The 15408-nt window shown below is 40.4% G+C and overlaps 1 long non-coding RNA gene across 11 annotated transcripts in view; it reads right to left on the bottom strand.

The window, feature by feature from the left end:
- The window catches only part of LOC140694721 (uncharacterized), a 40901-nt gene that overhangs the window by 13177 nt on the left and 12316 nt on the right, over positions 1-15408 (bottom strand). Inside the window, exons 5-7 of one of the 11 annotated variants that reach the window (XR_012070415.1) lie at positions 14587-14647; positions 12060-12202; positions 10869-11132 (exon numbers count right to left, since the gene is read on the bottom strand). The exons of 1 other annotated variant lie outside the window; for it this stretch is intronic. This is a non-coding gene — a long non-coding RNA (uncharacterized lncRNA). Of the gene's footprint in view, positions 1-2022; positions 2083-7859; positions 8114-10868; positions 11133-12059; positions 12203-12598; positions 12623-13715; positions 13904-14562; positions 14648-14806; positions 14826-15408 lie in introns of those variants that run through there. 9 more of the 11 variants (XR_012070562.1, XR_012070626.1, XR_012070449.1 and 6 more) reach the window with 9 other exon arrangements.

Genomic DNA, 15408 nt, shown 5'->3' with positions numbered 1-15408 from the left:
AAGTCCTAATGCTCAGGACTTGTGACTATGACCTTATTTGGAAATAGGGTCTTTGCAGATGGAATCAAGTTAAGATGAAATCACTAGTGTGGGCCCCCATCCAGCGTAACTAGTGTTCTTATAAGAAGAGGAGAAGGACACAAAGACAACAGAGGGAGAACACTTTGTGCCAAGGAGGTAGACACTGGGGTGATGCCCCTGCAGGCTGAGCAAGGCCGAGGGCTGGCGGCAGCCCCAGGTGCTAGGAGAGAGGCGTGAAACAAATGTTCCCCTGGAGCCTTCTGAGAGAGCTCGGCTCTGCCGACAGCTCGACTGCAGACTTCTAGCCTCCAGAACCATGGGAGAATACATTTCTGTTATTTTAAGCCACAAGGTAGTGGTACTTTATTACATAGCCCTACAAAACTAAGTCATGCCTCGAGGAGCTGGAGCACAGCTCCCCTCTCCTTCAGCGTGTGTTGGGCACAGGATGGAAAGCAGGGGAAAGACTCAGGTTTACCGTGGAGAAATCTGACAAACACAGCCTCAGCCTGGTGATCCAGGTCAGTGCCAACAATGATGCCTTATGTTGATAGTGCGACCCTTGACATGACATAATGAGCGTAAGATTTTATCTTTGTGGTCTTCCTCTCAAGAATCTATAACCCTCCTCTAACCATGAGAAAACCATCAGACAAATTCCAATAGAAAAACACTGTACAAAAGGGACTAATACTCCTCACAGTTGTCAAGGTCATCAAAACCAAAGGAAGTCCGAGAAAGTCAATGCCGAGAGGAGCCTAAGGGAACATGATAACCCAATGTAATGTGGTGCCCTGAATGGGATCCTGGAACAAGAAAAAGGACATTAGGTGAAAATTAGGAAAATCTGAATAAAGCATAGACTTTATGTGTATTTATTTATTTATTTATTTATTTAGAGATGTCTGATTTTCTTTAATTAACAGTAACCTTGATATTCAAATACCCAGGCATTTTTTTCCTCATGTTTATTTTTTATTTCAGTATAGTTGATTTACAATGTTGTATTAGTTTCTGGTGTACAGACTAGTGATTCAGTTACACAAACATATATACATACTCTTTTTTTATATTCTTCTTCAATAAAGCATAGGCTTTAGTTAATGATTTTTTTTTTCCTGGGGGAAGGAGGTAATTAGGTTTATTTATTTATTTATTTAAACGAAGGTGTTGGGGATTGAACCCAAGATCTCATGCATGCTAACCACGTGCTCTAACACTGAGCTATACCCTCCCCCCTAGTTAATGATTATTTATCAATATTGGTTCATTAACTGGAACAAATGTACCATACTAACATAAGATGTTAATAATAAAGAAAACTGAGAGTGAGCTGTATGAGAACAACTCTCTGTAGTACCTCCTCAATTTTTATATATGTCCAAAACTGATCTTAAAAAGTCTATTTAAAAAAATTTAAATGACAAAAAGCAGATGCTGCCAAGATGTCGATAATCTACATGTCACTGAGAGATGAGGGCCAGAAAACCAGTCTGGCCAGGGGATCCCATAGGCATATACAGAAATAAGAATCCTGGCTAACACATAGCACCTGCTATGTAAACATTTTAATTATGATGACTCTTTTTATCCTCCAAACATCCTTATGGGGTAAATACCATTAATTCTACATATTACATTATGGAAACTGGGAAACAGAAGACTTTAATAATTTGCCCAAATCATATAACAAGTAAATGACCTAGTTGGGACTTGAATCCAAGCCAGCTAGCTCCAGACTCTAGATCTAGACACAACAGCATACTGTGGGAAGCCAAACTGTAATAGAGAATTTCATGATAACTTATGAAATCAGGGGAAGAGAGAGGCTGGAGGGATGTTTTATACAAGTCATTGTAAACTATCCCAACCCCACTACTCAGTACATTTGTAGCATAAGTATACATAGGGATCAAAAACATGTGTCCTAGAACCAGACTTCCAGTGCCCAAATGCCAGCTCTGCTGCTGACCTGCTGTGTGATCAAAGCAAGTTACCCACCTTCTGTAGTAAGCAGAATAATGGCTCCTCCAAAGATGTACGTGTCCTCATCCCCAGAATCTGTGAATATATGAGGTTATATAGCAAAGGAGAATTAAGGTTGCAGATGGAATTAAGGTGGCTGATCAGTCAGCCTTAAGATAAGAAGATTGTTCTGGGTTATCCAGGTAGGCCCAGTGGAATTGCAAAGGTCCTTAGACGTGGACAAAGTAGGTGGAAGAGAGATTCAGTCAGAGTCAAAGAAGGAGATGTAACAACAGAAGCCAGATCAGAGTAATGCTGTATGAGAAGAACTTGACTTGCCATTGCTGGCTTTAAAGCTAGAAAGGGACCATGAGCCAAGGCATGCAGGCAGCCACTAAAAGCTGGTCAAAGCCAGGAAACAGGTTTTTCCCTAGATCCTCCAGAAGGAAAGAAACCCTGCCTACACCTTGATTTCAGTCCAGTGAGACCCATTTCAAACTTTTGGGCTCCAGAACTGAAAGATACTAAATGTATATTGTTTTAAGTCACTGAGTTTGTGGCATTTTGTTACAGCAGCAATAGGAAACTAATACACCTCTCTATGCCTCAGTTTCCTCACTTGCAAAATGGAGAAAGTTATCTCATAGGATTATTGTGATGATTAAAGGAGAAAATACAGGTAAAACCCTTAGAAGAGTACCCACTACATACTGAGTTGCTCAATAAAATGCTAGAAAAATACTAAATATAAACAGTTGAGAGAAGGAACCACAATGGATGCTAAAAACATTAGGTGAGATGTTATTCAGGAACAGAATGTCAGAATTGTGACCAAGGGTTACGCCACAGCTTACATACTCATTACAAAATGGGGAAGTGCCTTTTCGATGGGGAAATCTGCAAGCACCATCTGAATTCAGTCTTCAAACAGAACATCGTCAAAAGTGGGACAACTGGACACCGATGTCCCTCCTGATAGGATGTACTATAAAGTACATCACTTTTGAGATACCTCTTCCCCAAAGAAGTTCACCTGAATTGAAGTGAGCTATACAGCTGACTTTCCATTTGCAGGAAATACAAGGAATAGAGGAAGAAGTTAAATAACAACATGAAGAAACCTTGAGACAAATCCTGAACATGAGGACATTCTACAACTGTCCTTGTCTCTTCAAAAGTTTTGTGTCATGAAATCAAAAAGGTTGTGAAAGGGTGGTTCCCTACACAGTCACTCAGGAATCTAGGCCCCTCCCATCCATGACGCTGCCATGGTTCACACACGTCCTATGAGGAAGTGGAAGAGGGCAGGCAGGATGTTGCAGGATGGTTTTTAGCAGGCCATGCCTGAAAGTGACGCACTTCAGCTGCCACTCACATTTCTTTGGCCATGACTTCACCTGGTCCCTACCTAACTGCAAGAGAGCCACAAGATGTGCCTGGAAGCTTCGGAAGGGAAGGAAAGGGGTATGGTGAGCATCCACCCAGACTCCCCACACACATAACACCACTTACCACTCCAGTGGTGCAGGGCTCAGCACGGCCTCTGCCAGGCAATCCTGCGCTCTGCACACCCTCAGTCCCATGCTCTTCTTCACTCTGAGATGAACCAGCCACCTAATGTCCTCTCTTCTCCCCTCATGCTCCACATCCAGTCAATCACCCAATATCAACATCTCCACCTTTACATATCTCTAAATAGCCGTCACCTCTCCAACTTCAACTGTCAGAGCTTAATGCAACAGCCTCTTGTTGGGCCTCCCTTAATGCAAAACTCCTGCTCTGAGGAGGCTATATTCTTGTAATAGGCTGCAAGTGAGCAAAGAAACAAAAGGACAAGATAACTAAGGTGCAGTGAAGGAACCAGAGACTGAAATGGTAAAGAATGACTATTTGGGGTTGGAGAGGAGAAGCTAATTTACATACGGCTGTCTGGGGAGGCTACACTGAGGAGGTATCTGTGGCAGGCAGAATTATCAAGAATCTTACAGAATCAACCAAAAAAGCAATATTCTGGGTGATTCTGGATATTTCTGTGTGCTGTTGCAGAACCCTGCCACTCCCCCTTCAACTGGTAGAGTCTGTTTCCTCCATTTGGACAGGTCTTTTGACTTGCAAAATTAATAAAGTGCCACAAAAGTGATGCTATGTGACATCTCAGGCTGAATCACAAAAGACAATACAGCTTTGGCAGGGAGGGTATAGCTCAAGTGGTAGAATGCATACTTAGCATGCATGAGGTCCTGGATTCAATCCCCAGTACCTCCTCTAAGAATAAATAAAAAAGTAAATCTAATTACCTCCTCCAACCAAAAAAAGAAAAGAAAAAAGACAATACAGCTTCTATCTGACTCTTTGGGGACCCAAGCTATGTGAGCAACCAAAGCCTCAGCCCTCAGTTCTGGTTTTACTAACAGATGACTGCCAGCCCTAATATGCCAGCTGTGGAAGTGAGCCATCTTGGAAGCAGATCCTCAGTTCTTGGTTGATTTGCCCCAGCTGATGCTGCGTGGAATAAAAATCCATCATCCTCATCAAGTCCTGCCCAAGTTAGAGACAGTAAGCAAAACAGATGACTGCTATTCTGTAACCACTGAGTCTGGGGACATTTCATTATGGAGCAATAGTACTGAGCTAGGTTCTAAAGACAAAGGAGCCAGCCCTGAAGAAATCTTCACAAAGCGTTTGAAGCATTCCCCAACAACAAATCCCATGGCGCTGAGGCAGGAATGCACTTGGCGCACTGAAGGAACAGACAAGGCCATGTGGCAGAGGGAGGAGCAGTAAGACATGTGGCTGGACAGGAAAGCTGGAGCCCCATCACACACAGCCTCATGGACCGTCGTCAGAAGTTTGAAATGTATCAAGAGTTCAATGGGAGGCTTTGGGAGGTTTTAAGCAGAGTAATGGGATTGGCTTGTCCCTGAAAGATGATTCTAGCTGCTGTGGGGAGAGTGATCGGCCACAAGACAAGAGTAGAATTGGGAAGACGAATTGGCAGATCACTGAGGTTGCCTGGCATGAACACAATGGTGCAGAGAAGAAAACAGATTCTGAGCATATCTTGCAGAGGCAATAGCCTTGCTGACAGATAGGATAAGAAGAGAGGGATAAGGAATAATGAAGGTGAACTTCTAGGTTTTTCTCTCAAGCAGTCAGGTGAATAACAGTGCTACTGGCTGGAAGGCGAGGGCTCGAGGAAGAGCAGGGTTGGAGTGGGGAAACTTCCCTTTCCCTCAGAATATCTGATTTCCATGTGGTTGTAGAAAGAATTTCAAGCTGCTAGAATAACACTCACTAAGCAGTTATGGGCAGTCGAGTACAGAGCTCCCAGGTCTGGTGGGGTTGCAGATTCTGTTAACTACTAGGCTTTTCTTAAGAATTCCTTTGTATTTCTTTGTTTGCCCACATAGCTTTAAGACCCTCCATGCAGAGTGTGGTTGTTGTAATTACCATGGCAAAGATCCCAGTTGGAAGTTAAAACACACCCAAATGAGGAAACTGAATTGAACATGTAGGAGACCCAGCCAAGCACTTTCCCCAAACCATACTCCATCAGCCAGTCTGGAGAAGAGCCCCTGAGTGACCAAGAGGAGGGATCAGGCCTCAGGTGCCTACTGAAAGGATGGCTATGAAAAGTCAGGGGAGAGAACGATGAACTTACAGAAGGACCCCTAAAGCAGGCAGAAGACCTAGACTGTAGGAAGCAGCTGCTGGATCTCCTTGGGAAGAGGGAGAAGATGGGGACATGCGGCACCCCTAGAGGAGAGGCAGGGATCTTTGGCCAGGCCACACCTAAATGCCTGCCTTGCCTTTACTCTCCAGCTGTTTGAAGAACTTGCTTGATCAACTCAACTCCTTCCCTCTACAAGAAGCATCAGTGAAGCTCAGAAGGAAACTGCTCTTCAGCAGGTCTTCAGTGATGGTGACCACTTGTCCAGACTTCGGGGAGATCACCTCACAGGACCCCAGGTTAGACAGGTCAGCAGAGGAAGAGGGTATCCAGCCAGGCTCTCTATACAGGCAAAGGATAGGCAGTCACAACAGCAGGAACAGGGCACTCAGGGACTGGAACTCTCTTTGCTGATTCCCACTCAGAGTCCCAGTTCTACTGATTCTTCTCTCCTGCATTTTTCATGTTTGCTGCAAGTTTTCTGCCCGTTGTCTTCTCCATGGGCCCACAATACTTGCTGCCCAAATACTACTTCTTCTTCCCACCCTCTCCCCAAAATATGGCAAGGGGTCTCAAGATTAACCATTAACTGTGAGCCACCAAACAACCAAAGATAATCCATACGTGGAAGTTGCTTCATTTATTCATTCAACAATTATTTATTGAGCTTCTACCATGATTAAGGAGGCCACTGTAGTCATCCAAGTGAGAGACTATGGAGACTTGGACCAGTGTGGTAGTAGCAGAAGTGATGAGTGATGGTTGGATTCTTGACATATTTTGAAAGATAGAGGCAGCAGGATTCCCTGACAGACTGGACATGAGGTACGAGAGAAGAAAGAAGAGAAAGATGCTTCTAAGTTTTTGGCCTAAGCATCTGAAAGGGAGGTGTTGCCATTTTGAGATAGGAAAAACAGCAAGATAAGCAAGTTGAGAGAACTAAATCAAGAGCTTGATTTTGGGACATTAAATTTGAGATGCTTATGTAGACATTCCAGCGGCAATATTCTGTTAGCAGCCTGGAGTTCCTGAGAAAGGTCCAGGTTGGAGATAAAAATTTTCAAAATCTTATTCTGCCTTACTCTGCCCATAAGCAGAAAAAAAAAAAAAACCACATTGGAATCACAGGGAACCTGTGGAATTTCAACCAACAAATATCAGGAATCATAAGAGCAACCAAGATATCTAGAAATGTTGGTTGGCATTGTCTAACAGAGTTAGTGAATGACTTCTCTCAGAGACTAAATAGGATCATGCATCCAGAGCTCTAAGCTCCTATACAAGGGGCACCATACTGAAAGTGACTGAAGTCAGAGATTGATATAAGAATAATCTTACCCTCCAAAAGTGGAAACGGATCAATGGCCTTTCTAGACCCCTTGTCTCCCAAGGTCAATATCACTATTTAAAAACAAATGCCCTTCCTCCTTCAATAAACTTTCTCCTCCTTTCCTTCACCTTGGTTTATCCCGTCTCCTACTTACAAAATAAAAGCTACCATCCACCTTAATGAAAACAGAGGGTGGGCGGAAGGGAGTAGGGAATAGGGCATCATCATCTCTCGTAATAACCAGCATTGAATTTTTTGTTATGTGTATTTTAAAATTTTGTTAAATTGTTCTGTGTCTAGATGTTTGCTGTCAATGTAATTATTGTTCTTTTGTTGTTGCTGGTGGTGGTTATTTGTTTTTTCTTTCTGTTCACTTGGGTGTTTTCTTTTTTTTCCTCTTGGGTTTTTTAAAAAATAGACCCTATTTTTCAGAGTTGTTTTAGATTGACAGCAAAATTGAGTGGAAAGTACAAGAGTTTCTGTTTACCCTCTGAACACTGCACACACACACACACACACACACACACACACACACACAGTCTCTACTATCAACACCTCTCACCAGAGTGGTACATTTGTTACAATCCATGAACCTACATTAACACATCATCATAAACTCCAAGTTTATAGTTACAACAGTGTTCACTCTTGGTGTCATACATTCTATGGGTTTGGACAAATTATAATGCTATGTCTCCACCATTATAGTATCATGCAGAATAGTTTCACTGCCCTAAAAATCCTGTGCTTTATCTATTCATCCCTCCCTCTCCAATAACCCCTGCCAACCACTGATCTTTTTACCATCTCCATAGTTCTGCAAACTTTTTTGCAATTTTCCAGAATGTCATATGCTTGGAATCACACCGTATGTAGCCTTTTCAGATTGGTTTATTTTCCTTAATAACATGCATTTAAGTTTCCTCCGTATATTTTCATGACTCAATAGCTCATTTCTTTTTAGCACTGAATATTCCATGTATTGATGTAAAATGTACACATTTTACACATATGATACCACCATTTATTTACTGTTTTCCTACTGCCTTCAGTAGTTGATCATTCATTTTGATTGCTCTTGAGATGCTTTTATACAGTCTCTCTGCCTTTGTTCTTCTGCAGTTTCCCTGTAAAGAATGCACGTATGGATTATTTTTACTCTTGAGATTCATTCTGATTTCTGAATCAGAGGATTCATATTTTTCATCAATTCTGGAAAATTTATCAGGCATTTTGTACTTGAGTAATATTTTTTTCTATTTTCTCTATTCTTCTGGAACTCCGTTGTCTATATGTTAGAGCTTCTCATTGTATCATTAATGTTTCCTAATATCTCTTTGTTTCTGTTTTGCATTCTGAATAATTTCTGCAGCTGTATCTTCTAGTTTATTAATTTCCTCTTTAGTTATATCTAATTTGCTTTTTGACCTGTTCATGTAGTGTTTTACATTTTTTTAACTGAAAAAAGCACATAACTTAAATTTTACCATCTTATCCATTTTTAAGAACACACTTTAGTAGTGTTAAGTATATTCAGATTGTTGTGCGACCAATATCCAGAACTTCTTCATCCTGCAAAACTGAAACTTTATACTCATTAAATAATTACTCCCCATTTTCCCCTCCCCCTGGCAACCACCATTCAACTTTCTGTCCCTACAAATTTAACTCATTTAGATACCTCAGACAGGTGGAATCATACATAAGTATTTGTCTGTTTGTGACTGGTTTATTTCACATAGCATGATGTCCTGAAAATTCATCCATGTTGTAGCATGTAATAGGATTTCTTCCTTTTTAAGGTTAAATAATGTTCCATTGTATGTATATATCACACTTTGTTTATCCATCCATCCATTGGTGTTCTCTTGGTTTGCTTCCACTTTTTAGCTATTGTGAATAATGCTGCTATAAACATGGGTGTGAAAATATCTCTTTGAGACCTTGCTTTCAACTCTTCTGAGTATGTACCCAGACGTGGGTTTGCTGGATCATATGGTAATTCTAGTTTTAATTTTTTTAGGAGCTGCCATACTGTTTTCCACAGGGGCTGTAACATTTTACATTCCTAACAAGAATTCACAAAGCTTCCAATTTCTCCATGTCCTCATCAACACTTGTTTTTTGCTGCATTTGGGGTTGTATGAGGGCTTTGGGGAGCAGAATAAAGCAAAATTGTCCTGGACCAACAAGCATAGACAATTTTGAAATTCCTCTTTCTTGAGGGGTGGTAATTAGGTTTATTCATTTTATTTATCTTTAACAGAGGTACTGGGGGTTGAACCCAGGACCTCATGCATGTTAAGCATGCGCTCTACCACTTGAGATATACTCTCCCCCTGAAATTCCTCATTTTTGAGAAAAGTTTGCAACCACTCCATTTGTGGTTAATTGTTCATTGGCCAACCTGAGCTCCTGACTCTGAAAAGGGGAGTTTCATGGGTGTGCGAGAATAACTAGTTGGGGAGTGTTTCCCTACAGCTTCTGGAGATCAGTCCCCAGAGAAACTTGAGAATAAAACTCTGGAGAAAAGTTAGGGAAGGGTCTCTTGAGCAGCTGCGGACCACAGCTACTTCCTCAGGGTGACCATAGACTAGCAAGTCCTTTGAACAGGTTTCCCTATTCCCTTCCCTTCTAAGGACAAGAATTTCTCTGTTTTTGTCAGAAGAGACACCTGCTGTGTTCACCTGGAGGATCCTAATCAGAGAATACATTCAGTCTTTAGAAAACAGCAACTTTTTTTGGCGGAAAGAAAGCTGCACTGAGAATTTGGAGCTCAGAATCCTTGTGCTGACTCAGAGGCTGTGTGATGTTAAGTAAAGTTCCTCCAGGAATGTCCTTTTTCATGGAATACAACGAACTCACCTGCTCCGGACCCAAGGCGGAGACAATAGCTCTCAGAATTCTCTGAATGCCTGTTCTGGTTCAACTGCGCCTTGCTCTTTTATCATTTTAACGGAGCAGTAAAAAGTCCACCTTTATGAGAAATCTGCATTACTATTTGGTTTTTTGCACCACACAAGCCAGGCAAAAATAAGACTGTGTGTGATCCCCACTCAGGGAAATACATAGAAAAGAAATGAGTTGTGCAACGGTAGTGAGACTACTGGATGGAAAGGGGGAAAGGCGTTGGCGGAGCGGGGGTGGGGGGGAGGCATGAGAGTTTCTTTTTTAAAAGTTAGCTCAGTATTGTTGTTATATTTTCTATTTAATGGCAATATTTAAACACCAATTAAAAATTAAGTCTCATAAATACATGATTCCAGTTTATATAAGAGAGCAAAATGTGAAAAACCCATCCACCTATCCTCCATCACTCGGTAATTTATTGCCTGTTATTGCAAGCTGGGTAACCCAGGAAATAGACTGTGAGGCAAATCTGTGTGCAGGTGGGTTACTGAGAAGTACTCTCAGAGATATCTGTGAAGGAGTGAGAGAAGTGAGACCAGGCAGAGAAGTTAGGTTGCCAAGTAGTTGCAGTTGCAACAGAGGCTGCAGCAATCCCTGGGGGAGCTCTGAAGCTCAGACTGCCCTTTATAACTGCCCCAAACTGAAGCAAAGGGAACATGAATTTGTACCACACAGTAAGCAGTCATTGGATGCAATCTGTCCCCAGGGAGGAGCTTAAACTTGGCAAAGCAGCTACCCGCAGCTAAGGACAATGCCTGGAGAGGCACTCTGCATAAGCTGTCAGCAGACAACATTCCTGGCCACTGGGTGAAGTGCCCTGATCTTAAGGAGGGGCATCTGGATAACACCCCACAGTATTCAGGACACCTCTACCCTCCTCATCCTTTCCTTGAAAGCAAAAGCCATACCAGTTAAGGGTATATCCCTCCAGACCTATGTTTTTGAATTCACATATATTTTCATACACAGGTGTAAATGGATATTCCTTTTCATTTTTTAATTCAGGAGAGTCATAAGATATGCATTGTTCTATTGCTTTCTTCACTTGTACTGGAGATCTTCCCATTAGGGTACAAATGGCTCTCTTTCTCTCTCTCTCTTTTTTAAAACAACTGCATAATATTCCATATTGTGGATGTTCAATTTCATCAAAGGCTTGTTTTGACGTCTATTGAAATGACCCTATGGTCATCCTCAAGCTTATTTGACTCTCAAGATTCTTCAATTTGAAAATGCCTGAGCAGAGAAAAGAACATTTTAAAAAATGATCAATGAGGAAAGCCACCTTATCAGATAGCAAATCACAGTAAAAGACAATAGCAATTGACACAATATGGTATCACAGAAAAAAAAAAACCAGACTGTGTCTATATGAAAATATATTTAGAAAAGAAAAGAAAATATATTTAGTTTACAGTTAAGATGGCACTTTCAAAACAGTGAATTAGAATGAGTATTCAGTGCATGGTATTAGGCAACTGAATATTTAGAAATTAAGTTATACACCACCTTACACCATACACAAATAAAATTTTCAGGCAGATTTAATGGTGTAATATAAAAACCCATAAAAGTATTAGAGGAAAATAAGAAAATATTATCATAAACTCGGTTTATAATGAAAGGTTTTCCTAAGTATGAAATGAAACCCAGAAACCGTGAAGGAAAAATTTGACAGTTTTCACTGCATAAATTTTTTTTTGGTGGGGGGAGGTAATTAGGTCTATTTATTTATTTATTTATTTTCAGAGGAGTTACCAGGGAATGAACCTAGGACCTCATACATGCCAAGCATGTGCTCTACCACTTGAGCTATACCCTCCCCCCCTCATTGCATAAATTTTTAAATCTTCTGTGCAGTTAAACAGACACACATACATACACACACACACAAATCATGATTAAAAGACAAGTGATAAACTGGGAAAATCATATAATCTTCGAAATCACCAATACACGGGATATATAATAAATAAAGAAGAGACAGTGAAAAATTGTAAAAGATAATAAAAATGTAATTTATAGAAGAGATATAAACATCCAATAAAGATATGAAAAGCTACTCAACCTTCCTAGCAATCAGAAAAATGTGAATTTTAATAATAAAATTTTCAGGGAGGGGAGGCAGAATTATCAACATTTTAAACACCCAGTAATACTCACTACTGGCTAAAGTGATGGAAAAATGAGTGTTCTATTTCACTGTTGAGCAGAAAATAAATTGGTAAAGTCTTTCGGAAGGGCAGTTTAGCAACTTCTATCCAGAATTTAAGTGGATAGGTCTTTAGTCCATAATTTCTACTTCTCTAAATTGATCCCAAAGAAAAACACATATACACAGGTTAGTACATGCAATAATATTGAATCCAGTATAGTTTGTAATTGCAAAAAATATTTTTGAAATGACCTAAACATCCATTGAGATAATTTAGTCAAATTACAATATATTCATGCCTCAAAATACTAAACAGCGATTTAAAAGTGACAGACCTTAGATACACAACAAGTTTATACTGTATAGCACAGGGAACTATATTCAATATCTTGTAGTAACTTATGATGAAAAATAATATGAAAACGAATATACATATGTTCCCATATGACTGAAGCATTGTGCTGTACACCAGAAATTGACACAACATTGGAAGCTGGCTACTTCAATAAAAATACATTTTAAAATAATAATTTAAAAAGTGACAGACCTGATGTTGAAGTCTTCAAAAGTGCTAAAAGAAAAAAGCGTGATCATATGTTTAAATCTATGGATCCTTATTTAAATATATGTACGTATGCATGTACACAAATATGATAAAACTTTATCAGTGATTATAAACTTGGGAGGGAATTGGTATTGGCCCTTGGGTAAAGTGATCCTTTCCTTTCACTTTTTAAATGTAGTTTTCCTTGTGATTTGAAGGTTTTACAATGAGCCTACATCACTTTTGTGATTTAATTAATTTTAATTGAAGCATAGTTGATTTACAACATTGTGTTAGTTTCTATTGTACAGCAAAGTGATTGAATTATACATGTACATACACATTCTTTTTCATATTCTTTTCCATTATGGTTTATTACAGTATATTGAGAGTAGTTCCCTGTGCTATACACTAGCACCTTGTTTTTCTATTTTGTATATAGTAATTTGTATCTGCTAAGCCCAAACTCCTAACTTATCCCTCCCCCATCCCCTTTCCATTTTGGTAACTGTAAGTTTGTTTTCTATGTTTGTGAGTCTGTTTCTGTTTTGTAAATAAGTTCATTTGTGTCATATTCTCGATTCCACATATAAGTGAAGTCATATGGTACTCGTCTTCCTCTTTCTGACTTACTTCACTAAATTCAGTAATTTCTAGGTCCATTGATGTTTCTGCAAATGACATGATTTCATTCTTTTTTATTGTTGAGTAGTATTCCATTGTGTATATATACTACATCTTCTTTATCAATTCATCTGTTGGTGGACATTTAGGTTGCTTCCATGTCTTGGCTATTGTAAATAGTGCTGTTATGAACACTGGGGAGCATGTATCTTTTTGGATAACAGTTTTCTCAGGATATATGCCCAGGAGTAGGATTGCTGGATCATATAGCAACTCTATTGTTAGTATTTTAAGGAACCTCCATACTGTTTTCCACAGTGGCTGCACCAATTTACATTCCCAGCAACAGTGTAGGAGGGTTCCCTTTTCTCCACACCCTCTCCAGCATTGTTATCTGTAGACTTTACTTTTGTGATTAAAAAAAAAAAAACTTTAAAAAGGAAAAGGTAACACAGACTAGTAGAAAGGATATAAAGAAGAAAAATCAGTTGTAATCTCATCTATTTATAAAAGTCAATATTTTAATGCTAATCTTTTCAGCTGTTTTTCTTCGTATAACTAATTTTTTAACCTCGTTGACAAACAGATTGGACAGTCCTCAAATTCTGTTTATCCTTCTTTCTCTAGAAGTTATCTGGAATTCTCCCTCTTCCTTTGAAGTCATTATCTTCATTCAGGCTCTGCCTGGAGGTAAAAGATAAAGCCAATTCCTCTCAAAGGACTCTCCCCTGCTGATGACTTGAAACTCCAGATACTAGCCCCAGGGCATAGGAATGGCCCAGCAGGAGCCACTAACACCAGTGAGCTTCAGACTGCTCTGGGGTATGTGGGAAGTAAACACATTCCAAGGTGCTGGGCTGACTGGGCATGGAGATCAGAATAGGGGACTGAAGAGCACCTGGCTGTAGCTAACCTTGATACTGAAAAGAAAGACTCAAAAGACAATGATTAGTAAAAGAAGTATTCTCAGGTGGGACACGGCCTGGGTCAGGACCCTACTCAGACTGAACTTTGTTCCTTTTAATCCAGAATAAGGGAGTTTCTGCACCACGGGCTCTGGCAGCCAGGGATTCCCGAACACTTGAGCCTACTTCAGCAGGGAAAGTGTTTACTTAGACAACAAGGGCAAATCTACATTTTGGGTTTAAAAAAAGACCTTTGGAAAACTTCCTTTAGACTTAACAACAGGAGGAGCAGACTGAGGGTGGGCGTGGGTCTTAGCAAGAAAACTACTCCCAGCATCCTCCAGGGTCCCAGCTGCGCCTGCGCAGAACTGCGTCAGGGTGGGGTTGTTGCCAAAACTCAAGTGACCCTACTTACTGAATTGAGACTAAAGGACAGAGTTTTAGATGAAGTAGAAAAGGCACCTTTATTTCTTTGCCAGGCAAAGGAGATCACAGTGGGCTAATGCCTCCAAAGCTGTGAGCCCTGCGAAAAGAGAAGGTAGGGAGTTTCATAGTAAGAGTTCAAGGAACGGCGCTGGTTTCCATACAGGATAACAGCTTGTTGCAAAATTGTCCTTGGTTTTGCAGATCCAGCAGTCCCCTTTCTTCTGCTGGGTATGATGTTCACCTTTGACTTTGGAACTCTTCTAATATTCTTGTGTCTAGAACAAAGGTGCTTAGGAAAGGGGTCTGTGGAAAAGCGCTCTAGAGAAAAAAGTGTGCAGTTTCAAGTCAGGCTGATATATGCTTCTGGCATTTTAGGCAGGCTGAGGCCTGAGCCCTCTTGCTACAGTGTTTGCACGGGCAGGGACAACAGAACACAAAGAAACTATGAAGAACTAAAAATAACTGCAGATGTGTGCAGTTGGGGTGAGTTATGAACAAGATGCACAAAAACCCAAGTGCTATCTCTGAGGTGTTGGGAGCAAAACAAAGGGAATGGGCAAATCACCCCAAGTTCCCCATCCCTTCCAGCCCAATCCTAGGTAGCAAAAGCATGAGAGAAACCCTTTCAATCATGATACAGTTATGCAGTTACAAATGCCATATGATCACCAATGATAATAGGGTCCTACTCAGTTATAGAATAAACAGGACCTGCACCTGGGTGAGCCTGCCCTGGCACCCAGGAAAGGAAGCACCAGTTATGTTAGCATCTGAACTTTATCTAATTGTGATCCAGTACACTATGGGATAAGAACCCATGGATAAATTTATAATCAGAGGAAATAAACACTTAGTATA

The sequence above is a fragment of the Vicugna pacos genome, chromosome 1 (genome assembly GCF_048564905.1).
Source record: "Vicugna pacos chromosome 1, VicPac4, whole genome shotgun sequence".
NCBI lineage: Eukaryota > Metazoa > Chordata > Mammalia > Artiodactyla > Camelidae > Vicugna > Vicugna pacos.
The sequence above is the reverse complement of the archived record's forward strand: the minus strand, read 5'-3'. Positions and strand labels throughout refer to the sequence as shown.